This window comes from Gymnoscopelus microlampas (assembly GCF_963454915.1).
Source record: "Gymnoscopelus microlampas genome assembly, chromosome: 7".
In the NCBI taxonomy this organism is placed as follows: domain Eukaryota; kingdom Metazoa; phylum Chordata; class Actinopteri; order Myctophiformes; family Myctophidae; genus Gymnoscopelus; species Gymnoscopelus microlampas.
In genome coordinates this window covers 2,208,360-2,219,837 of record NC_139944.1, presented here as the reverse complement: position 1 = coordinate 2,219,837, position 11,478 = coordinate 2,208,360, and positions in this window count along the sequence as shown.

Sequence of the window (11,478 nt, the reverse complement as noted above, 5' to 3'; positions counted from 1 at the left end):
GATTGATTGTACAATTCACAATACAAGGTTTCGGTCATTCAGTCCGACTTCACTGTATACTAAAGTAGCCTTTTGATAAATCATATATTTTTGTACTTACACTAGGCTGTCGTGAAAGTTTATAATATTTAGAGAAATTTAAAGTTTCAAATACGAAAGTAGTAGTAGTAGTGATAGATAGATAGATTTTTATTATAGTGTCCTGCACCACATGATGCCCAGCCCGCACGGGCTTATAAGACACTGACACAATGTACATACACCAAGATACACCACAAACAGAATACATAAACATTTTGATTGTCCAAGCTGTGGGTTACGGGTACATCGTCCTCCACCTCAACTGCCATGCTTTCTCTATGAATTTTCCTAAAACAAAAACTTCCTTATTGAACAGCCAACTTAACATATAACATTCAGACATCCAAAACAAATCTGGATTCTTATCCTGCATTTTTTCAAATAAAGAATTTCGTACATCATTGTACAGTGGACAGTGAAAAACAAAATGACCCTCATCCTCCACAACTCCCAGGTCACAAAGAACACACAATCGCTGCTCCTCAGGAATGCCAGTCTACCCAGTAGGCTAGTTGTGAATTAGCAAACTGGACATTTAGACTGAATGTTTCCTTTATCCTCATCTTGCGCAAATGCACGCAAGTGTTTCGCCAGGTTTTATTTTTGTTGTTTCTCATAAGCGTGCATCCGTTGTCCGTCAACAACACAGCCGTCTGTGCCTTGACTTCTGTGCTGTAGACATATAAAGGTGACTCCACACCAGACAGACTAGTTCTGACTACTTCAGACTACTTCAGACTGCAACAGACTGGTATTTGGTTGGCAAAAGTTGGCATTTAGTCTGTGAGCCGACTTGCCCTTTGATATGCTAATGCAAATAACTTCCAGCCCAATCTAGAAACCCATCACCAAAGGAAAAGGAAAAACAGCGCCCTCTGCTGTTCTTGAGAGATTACGTTCAGCCTAGTTGCCAGGTCTGCTTATTATAAGCGACTTTGGGCTTGTTTACCTGCAAAGTCACTTGGATGTTCCCAGCGTTTTTTCTTTTTTTCTTCACTGACGTGCAGTGGTGTAAAGTAACTAGTACATTTACTCAAGTACTGTACTTAAGTACAATTCTGAGGTACTTTTACTTTACTGGAGTATTTCCAATTGTCTATACTTTTACTCCACAACAATTATTTGAAATGTTTAGTTACTAGTTACTTTGCAGATATAAATCATTATGAAACATACATTAACCACTTTAGCCCTATTTTATATAGCAGATCTACAAGCTCACAACGTGTTGCGATGCACGCGTTCTGAGCTTGTAGATCTGCTATTTTCAAACATTTTAGTACTTTTACTTTTGGTACTTTAAGTACATTTTTATACCAATACTTTAGTACTTTTACTCAAGTAAATGTTGAATTCTTTTACTCAAGTAAATAGATTCACAGAATGTATTTTACCCACAAGTTATTTTCATTCAAATGAAATGTGATTGAACTTGCACTAATAATGACTTTAGTTGATTTTTCACTCTTTAAAATATAGTATTTCTTAATTATTAATAATTACAGCTTGTAGATTGGCTATTTTCACGATTTTAAATTGTTTTTAAATAATAATAAAAAAGGAACATACAAGATTTTCACCCGACAGCCATAATATATAGCCAATATATGGTTCTGTATCAGTATATGAGTCAGTTTTTGCAGATTTCATTCTAATTGGCTACTATTACTGGCGTTCAATCAAAGGCCATCGAGAGGGTCCAACGCAGGGCGGTGCGGATTATCTTGGGCAGGGATTTTACATCTTACAGGAATGCCTGTAGCCGCCTAGGACTCCCCTCCCTCAGCTCGCGGCGCGAGGACTTGACCAGGGCGTTTGCGACCTCCCTCCGACAGTCTGACCACTTTAGGAGCTGGCTTCCACCTGAGCGAGGCGAAATAAGCCAACGCCAAACCCGCTCCTTAAATGACCTAGACCTGGCCTTCTGCACAATAGAGCGGTACAAAAAAAGTGCCATCCCCTACATGATCAGACTTTTAAATAATTAACTTGACTGCATGTTTGTTGTTTGTTTGCCCTTTTATGCTTTTTTTTGTAACGATGTACCCACAATTCAGTCTTTGATCCAATCTATGATTTTATCCATGATTGCTACTTCTACATCTCCTTTTATTCTCAAATAAAAACCGTTTACTACTACTACTACACACAGAAAAAAAAAGGTTCTTAAATGGTTCTTTAAAACCCTATATGGTTCTTTGAAGAACCATCACCTGCTAAAGAACCATTTTATATAGCAAATGGTTCTTTAGATTCTTAAATGGTTCTTTAAAACGCTATATGGTTCTTTGAAGAACCATCACCTAATAGAGAACCATTTTATAGAGCAAATGGTTCTCCAGATTCCTCATATGGTTCTCAAGGATTTAAAAGGTTCAAGGAAGGGGGAATTATTTTCCAAACCATTTCATATTACAAATGGTTCTTCATATTCCTCATATGGTTCTATGGGATTTGAAAGGTTCTTATTGGTAGGGGATTTTGCAACTGTAAATTATAACCTGTATAAAACAATTACAAATTATTATTTTTGTAGACGCTCTTATTTCAGAGTTATTCACAAAAAGCAAGGGCAATACATCAAATGCATTACATGGAGATTGTAATCTAGTTTTAGGATAGGTAACCCGAGAGTCTATTGTCAGTCTAATCATATTATATAATAAGAAGAAAAAAAAGCCTTATCTCTGATGTCAAAGTCAGCCTTAACCATGCAGCTATACCCAAATATGGAGTGTCTAACCTCAATATATTCGCATCAGGCGCCAATAGATGTCTGCTCCATATATGGGCACAAAAGGTGCCATGCCCATATATGGAGATATAGGCCTACCCTGCTTTAAAAACCAGCACAAACCAGCTTATGATGGTTGCTGGTTTTAGCTTGTTTTAGCTGGTCTTGGCTGGCCTTAAGCTGGTTTAGATGGCATACCAGGCTGGACAAGCTGGTCAGACTGGTCAGGCTGGTTTGCCAGTGTAGTTGGTTAGCTGGTCACTAAGCTGGATTCTGCTGGTCTTTGCTGGTCAGCCAGCTGGCTGGCTGGACTGACCAGCAAAGCCAAGCTGGTAGCTGGTCTTTGCTGGTCAAATGGGTGGACTGCCCAGCAAAGACCAGCTTACCAGCTAGACTTAGCTGGTCAGATGGCTGGACACTGGACAGACCAGCAAAGACCAGCTTAGCAGCTGGTCAGGTTTGGTTAGATCAGTGGTTCTCAACATGTGGATCGGGACTCCCAGGGGGGTCCCCACATGATTTGGGGGTGGTCCCCAGATGACAGTGAAGTGACAATTTAAGGACCTTTAAGACCTTTTTAATACCTAAAAAAACAAAACACCATTACTCCATCAAAAGTAACAAACTATAATATAAAAATGGTCAAACATTGGCCAAATTGTCTAACAATAATAATAATATAAGAAAACATTTTGAAAATAGCAGATCTACAAGCTCACAACACCTTCCTTGCGAGGCGTTGTGAGCTTGAAGATCTGCTATTTTCACAATAGAGTCAAACTAAACGTAAATGCATCAACTATACATTCCAAGTGCTTATCAGGGTGGGGGGTCCCCAGCTCAAATATGATTATTTTGGGACGTCGCGGCCTGAAAGGGTTGAGAACCACAGGGTTAGATCACTGTTTCCCAAACAGTGGGTCGGGCCCATTTGTGGGTCATGGACACATCACAAGGAAAGATCCCTTTGTTTGTTTCTTACAAAAATATATTACTATATTATTTCAAAACATTTCCCACCCAAAAATCGAAAATCTTCATCAATAAAAAAACAAATAAATACAAAATCTAAGAATCATACATCATACCTGCCATTAGACTGTGAAGTTTTTCTTCTGTTACAATACCCCCCCCCCCCAGTATATACAGTATACAGTAGGCCTATACAGTATATTTTATTTTATTTTATTTTATTTTATTTTATTTTATTTTATTTTATTTTATTTTATTTTATTTTATTTTATTTTATTTTATTTTATTTTATTTTTCATTTCTTGTCCTTTTCTTGTGATGTGACATAGATAATATATTTATTTTATCGCAATTGGCAAAGAATATGCTAGTTTGATTCTAAATAACACTTTTTATTGCTATGGTTACCAAAATGAACAGATCTACAGATCTACATCTTGTCGCAATTCGATGCGTTGTGAGCTTGTACATCTATTTTCTTTTTTTACAGAGAAGTGCATCATGGGCCCTGAGCAGTGTTGCCATATCTGCTTATTATAAGCGACTTTGGGCTTGTTTTTCTGTAAAGTTGCTTGTAAATATTAGTGAAAGATTTCACTTCTTTTTGATAGTAGAAATAGCAGATCTACAAGCTCACAAAATGCATTGCAAATGCGACGCACTGTGAGCTTGTAGATCCATATAGGCTGCAAATGTCGCTTCTTTTGGGCTTAATTGTTTTCACAGACCTGGCTGCTTATTTCTCTCACAAAATCTGGCAACAATGTCTCAGCATGCTCGCGACTGCGCGGGGAGAATGAATGTTGTCTCGAGCCTGTAGCTCACTTCAGTAGAAAGTTAGATAAATTGCGTTGCTTTGGATTCATCAAAAAGAATTATAAACCGGCTTCAGAGAAGATAAAAGGATGAAGAAGAAGCGGCGGACATTTTAGGTGAGTGTTGACACACAGAACTACTGTTTATGTAGGCTTTTTAGCCTACTATTACTGTATTGATAATAAGTGCGTAGGCTGATGTTTTTGAAGTCAATCAAGTCATGACCCAACTCTACACATTGTTTAGTTATTTAAATTGTCTTGATAACGGGATTATGACAATAATTACAATAAACTATAGTGGGAATATAGCTACGGAGTTTTAATATCCCGTGAACTCTGAACATTAATGATTCGCTTGTCTGTCTGTCTGTGTGTGTGTGTGTGTGTGTGTGTGTGTGTGTGTGTGTGTGTGTGTGTGTGTGTGTGTGTGTGCGCGCGCAGTGTTGTAGTGCTAATTTTGGAAGTGGGGGAGCGCACCTCTGAAACCTCTTAATGATTAAAAAAATAATAATAATTTATCTAAAAAGAATAAAGTCATAAAATAAAAAAATATAACAATTTAAATATATATTTTTTCAGCAGTTAAAGTGAGGGAGGGCCGCTCCCCTGCGTCCCCCCTCCACTGTGTGTGTGTGTGTGTGTGTGTGTGTGTGTGTGTGTGTGTGTGTGTGTGTGTGTGTGTGTGCGTGTGTGTTGCTGCAGTGGCCAAAACGAATGGTTTGCAGGCAGCCCTACAAAATGAGAAAAAGGAACCCAAGAAGAGAGAACCATTATGTGTTATGCCCCCCCCCCCTCCCACAAAGAAGAAAACAGTTTGAAGGTAAAGTGATATTGTTTTGTTAAATATTAAAGTAATCATTGCTTGTTCAGTAACGAAAATGCACTCATATACTAAGCGTACTTCACTGCTGCTTGCTATATGCAGAAGAAGCTCCCCTTGGCCAGCCAGCACCAGCAGCATTCTACACTTTAGCCAACAAGGACCATTACAAGGTCAACCAGAAGGCAAGAGCCAGAATCAGGACCCTACATGAGGACCTCAATCGAAAAGGTGAAGATGATCAGTAGTAGTTGTATTGAGTCCTTATTGATTATGGGGGATGGCTGATTTAATTTGAATGCACTCATAGCTTGGTGAGACTGTCAGACACTAATACATTACTGATTCTTTTTTCACAGGCATGACGCCGCAAGGCAGAGACCGTAAGAAGAGAGTCTGTAAAAAGATGTGGCACGAGGAGACCACAACACTGCTTCAGCTCAGCCTTTACATGGGTGTACTGGCTCTCCTCAAGGAATACATCATGGTTTTCCAGGTGGGTGTTAAACATTAATTCCAACTGTTGACTACACTTGTGTATCCAATGGTTGCTTTTCCATTTCATTCCATTTTCCATTTTTGTTCTACATATGCAGGGTAGCCAAAACCTTGGTTCACAAACTGCATGACAAACAGCTGGAGCTGTTCTTGGCTTTCCTAGCTTGCTTTGTTAAAGCTGAACACATCACCCAAGTGTCGCCTAGGACTCTGGTGGAGCTGGTACTGGTGGATGACATGCTGCTGCCTGCCAGGGAGATGTATGTGAGGAAGGAAGCAGACACATTCAGGACCACCAAGCCCAATCATGCAGTAAGTAGCCTCTTCTATTCATTAAGGTTTCGAGAGCCTATCAGGCTTCGAAGCCTTATTGGGTTCCTTGGCTTTCACTATTATTAAGGTTTCGAGAGCCTATCAGGCTTCGAAGCCTTATTGGGTTCCTTGGCTTTCACTATTATTATTACGGGGCCAGAGCTCTGCTCTGGACACGTATTGTTATTCGCATTATTCTGTCACTTCTGCCACTTTTCGCAGTTCTGGCTGAACCGCGCTGTCGCTTTTTACGAAACTCGGCCATATGGTAGATGGTCATGAAAAACGATCAAAAAATAATTCTCACAATCTTTCGTCCAAAGGTGGCGCTATAGCACTCAATTGAAAATGCCAACTTTGACCAGGTACAACTCATGCCCTGTTTGACCTACAGCCATGAAACTTGGATACACATATGCGTCTCCTCATGCTGAACAACTTTCACACTCTGACTTTTGACCTCTGACCTTTAGATCTCCCACCATTTTGAATTATATGAAAAACAGTCATTGGCTCCTAACTTCTGCATTTTTTCACTTATGGAAAATCCGTTGGAAATTTTTGTAGAAAGTGGTCCAAAGTTCAAGTGTGAAACGTTTCGTGCAGATTGCTCAAAAATCCCAGGAGGAGATAGATTTTAACTATTACAGTTTTATGAAAATTATTCATCTGTGCCTAAAACATACATGCAGACTCACATTTCTTTGAAACTTTGCAGAAATGTACAGGGTCATTCCAAATATCACTGAAACCAATCTTACTCCAATTGGCCAAAAGGGGGCGCTATAGCAATTTTTTGAAAAGGCAGATTTTAAACAGGCATAAGTCATGCCTCGTTTGGCCGAAAGTCGTGAAACTTGCTTACACATGTGCCTTGACTCATGAGGAACACACGTATCGATTTGACCATTAAGCTCCGCCCTTAGATTTCCCGCAATTTTGAGCAGTTTGAAAAATACTTGTTTTTGCCAGTTCTGGCTTAACCGTGCATACGCTTTTTACGAAACTCGGCCATATGGTAGATGCTCATGAAAAACTACCAAGAAATAATTCTCACACTCATTCGTCAAAGGGTGGCGCTATAGCACTCAATTGAAAGTGCCAACTTTGAACAGGTACAATTCATGCCCTGTTTGACCTACAACCATGAAACTTCGATACACACATGCGTCTCTTCATGCCCGACAACTTTCGTGGTCTGACTTTTGACCTCTGACCTTTAGATCGCCTACCATTTTGAATTATATGAAAAACAGTCATTGGCTCCTAACTTCTGCATTTTTTCACTTATGGAAAATCCGTTGGAAGTTTTTGTAGGCAGTGGTCCAAAGTTCATGTGTAAAATGTTTCGTGCAGATTGCTCAAAAATCCCAGGAGGAGATAGATTTTAACTATTACAGTTTTATGAAAATTATTCATCTGTGCCTAAAACATTCATGCAGACTCACATTTCTTTGAAACTTGGCAGAAATGTACAGGGTCATTCCAAATATCACTGAAACCAATCTCACTCCAATTGGCCAAAAGGGGGCGCTATAGCAATTTTTTTAAAAGGCATACTTTAAACAGGCATAAGTCATGCCTCGTTTGGCCGAAAGTCGTGAAACTTGCTTACACTTGTGCCTTGACTCATGAGGAACACATCTATCGCTTTGACCAGTAAGCTCCGCCCTTAGATTGTCCGCAATTTTGAGCAGTTTGAAAAACACTTAAACCCAGGATTTTTCAGCTATTTGCGTGAAACTGTATCATCTGTGTGATCTCCTTTTTCACAGTTACTTGTCTGTTGGGCCAATGGCGTCTCCCTTAAATGAATGCCTCACAATCTCAAGGTCGCCAGTTCAAGCCTCACTTGATGCAGGCTTAATTTAAGTTGAATTGCAAACAACATGACTGTATCAATGAATACATGTGCAAATGGTAAAGATAACCTGAAATGCTTATTTGAGAGGACGTTTTTTCAACGTATGACATACTTCATTCTGAAAATAGCTGATCTACAATCTCACAACTTTTCATGGTTTGTGAGCTTGTAGATCGGCTACTTTCACTAGTTTTGGTTCTGAGGAGATGTACAATTTCTTCATTGGTAAATGGTTTGTGAACGAGTGATCTTAGTGTTAGTGAAACAGGGGCTTGGTTCATGAAAGAAGGCAAGAGTTTATGATCTTCAACAGACAATATCAGCCTGGACAAAGCTATAGCACTATAGATAGTGTTGCAGCCTATTAGTCTGAAGGTTGAGAGTTCGAATCCTGTTAATGGCAGTAGGTTGAGATGTCCAATCAAACCATTATGTTTCCATCTCTCTCTCTCTCATCAATCTATTGTTTCCATGTCACTCTCTCTCTCTTCAATCTATTCCGTTTCCATGTCTCTCTCTCTCTCTATTCACTGGCCCCGTATTATCGCTGCTTGCAGCTATATTTATTATTATTCTTCCGCCGGTTTTGCCAGTTCTGGCCTAACCGCATGGTCACTTTTTATGAAATTCGGCAATATGGTAGAGGGCTATGCCAAACGGCGAAAACCCGAAACTCACAACCATTGGCCAAAGGGTGGCGCTGTAGCACTCAATTGAACATGCCAACTTTGAACAGGTACAACTCATGCCCTGTTTGACCCACAGCCATGAAACTTCGATGCACACATGGGTCTCCTCATGCCTAACAACTTTCACTGTTTGACTTTTGACCTCTGACCTTTAGATCTCCCACCATTTCGAATTCTATGAAAAGCAGTAAAAAAGACTCTTCCTTCGTGCAGATTGCTCAATCTGTACGAAACTGTATACACATGAACTTTGGACCAATGCCGACAGACGTGAGCAAGCGGATTTTCCATAAGTGAAAACGTTAAGCTTTTATAAGCCAATGAAATTTGCAGTTTTATGACAATTATTCATCTGCCCCTAACACATACATGCAGACTCACATTTGTTTGACACTTTGCAATATTGTAGAGGGTCCTTCCAAGTATCACTGAAACCAATCTTACTCCAATTGGTCAAAGGGGGGCGCTATAGCAATTTTTTGAAAATGCAAACTTTAACCAGGCAAAAGTCATGCCTCGTTTGTCCGACAGCCGTTAAACCTGCTTACACATGTGCCTTGACTCATGAGGAACACATGTATCACTTTGACCAGTAAGCTCTGCCCTTAGATTGTCTGCAATTTTGAGCAGTTTGAAAAACATTTAAATCCAGGATTTCTGAGCAATTTGCGTGAAACTGTGTCAAATACATGTTTGACGCCCTTTTTCACAGGTTCAGGTGTGTTGGTTCAATAGCTTGATCGCTTAATCATCTGCCTTGAAACCATAGGGTAGCCGGTTCGAATCCCACCTCAGGTAGACTTCATTATAATTGCATTGCACACAACATGACTATATCAATGAATACATGTGCAATTGTTAAAGATGACGAGAAATGCATACTTGAAAGTAGTTGTTTTCAATGTATGACGTACTTCATTCGCCATTTTGTTTTGTTTTGTTGGATTCTCCCTTTTCACTGTCTAAGGCTGTGTATTGGATAGCTCCACCAGTAGAGTGTGAGTCTCATGTGCCGAAGGTCCCTGGTTCAAATACCACTTATTACAGTTCACATTTAAATTGCATTGTACAAAACATGACCCTGTTAATTCAGACATGTGCAATGTTTAGACAATAACACAAAATGCTTTTGAGAGTAGTTGTTTTTTATGTATGACATACTTTCTTGTGAAAATAGCCGATCTACAATCTCACACCTTTTTAGATAGCAACGCGTTGTGAGCTTGTAGATCGACTATTTTCCACTAGTTTCCATTCCGAAATATATTGAGCAGTTTGAAAAACATTTAAACCAAGGATTTCTGAGCAATTTGTGTGAAAGTGTGTCATGTCTGTGAACTCCCTTTTCACTAGTACAGGTCTGTTGGCCCAATGGCTTAATCATCTGCCTTGATACCGCAGAGTCGCCGGTTCAAATCCCATGTCTTGCAGACTTCAACTCAATTGCATTGCACACAACATGATTGTATCAATGAATAAACATGCAATTGATAAATGAAATGCTTATTGAGAGTAGTTATTTTCAATGTATGACGTACTTCATTCCCTCTTTTGTTTTGTTTTGTTGGATTCTCCTTTTTCACTGACTAAGGCTGTGCATTGAATAGCTTGATCAATACACTGTTAGTCTCATGTGCCAGAGGTCCATGGTTCAAACCCCACTCGTCACAGTTTACATTTAAATTGCATTGTACAAAACATGACCCTGTTAATTCAGACATGTGCAATTTATAAACAATAACATGAAATGCTTTTGAGAGTAGTTGTTTTTTATGTATGACATACTTTCTTGTGAAAATAGCTGATCTACAATCTCACACCGGAAGAACCTATAGGACGGAAAAACCTATAGATATCAACAGACACCATCAGGGAGGCCATATCTTTAGCTCAATGAGAAGAGAGGCAGCCTGTGAATCCATAGGTCGCTGGTTCGATCCCTGTCCCCAACAATGCGTTGAGGTGATCATCATTTGGAATTCCCCCTATTCCCATGGATTGGATCCACCCCTCTCACCTGCTCTCACTCATCACCAATCACACCTGCCACATGCACAGTACAATTTTTAGGTACTTTTACTTTACTACTCTACTCTACTACTACTACTCAACCGCCAGTCTGCCAGGCTGCCACTCTGTCACAGTCTGCCAGTCTGCCACTCTGTCACAGTCTGCCAGGCTGCCACTCTGTCACAGTCTGCCAGTCTGCCACTCTGTCACAGTCTGCCAGTCTGCCAGTCTGCCAGTCTGCCACTCTGTCACTGTCTGTCTGTTTGCCAGTCTGCCAGTCTGCCACAGTCTGTCTGTCTGCCAGTCTGCCAGTCTGCCACAGTCTGTCACAGTCTGCCAGTCTGCCAGTCTGCCACTCTGTCACAGTCTGCCAGTCTGCCACTCTGTCACAGTCTGCCAGTCTGCCACTCTGCCACTCTGTCACAGTCTGCCAGTCTGCCATTATTCTCGAAACCGCTCATTGCTGCTTGCAGCTATATTTTACATTTGAGACTTGACATTTTCTTTTGCATTGTTTTGGAAAACCTGTATTAATGTCCAGTTTTGTTTAACTGCATTTCAGCTGCTGAAGCCATTCATGCAGAAGGTGAGAAAAGCGTACATCACTACTGCTTGCTATATGCAGAAGAAGCTCCCCTTGGCCAGCCAGACACTGAGGGCCCTGTCTGCTCTGGACCCAC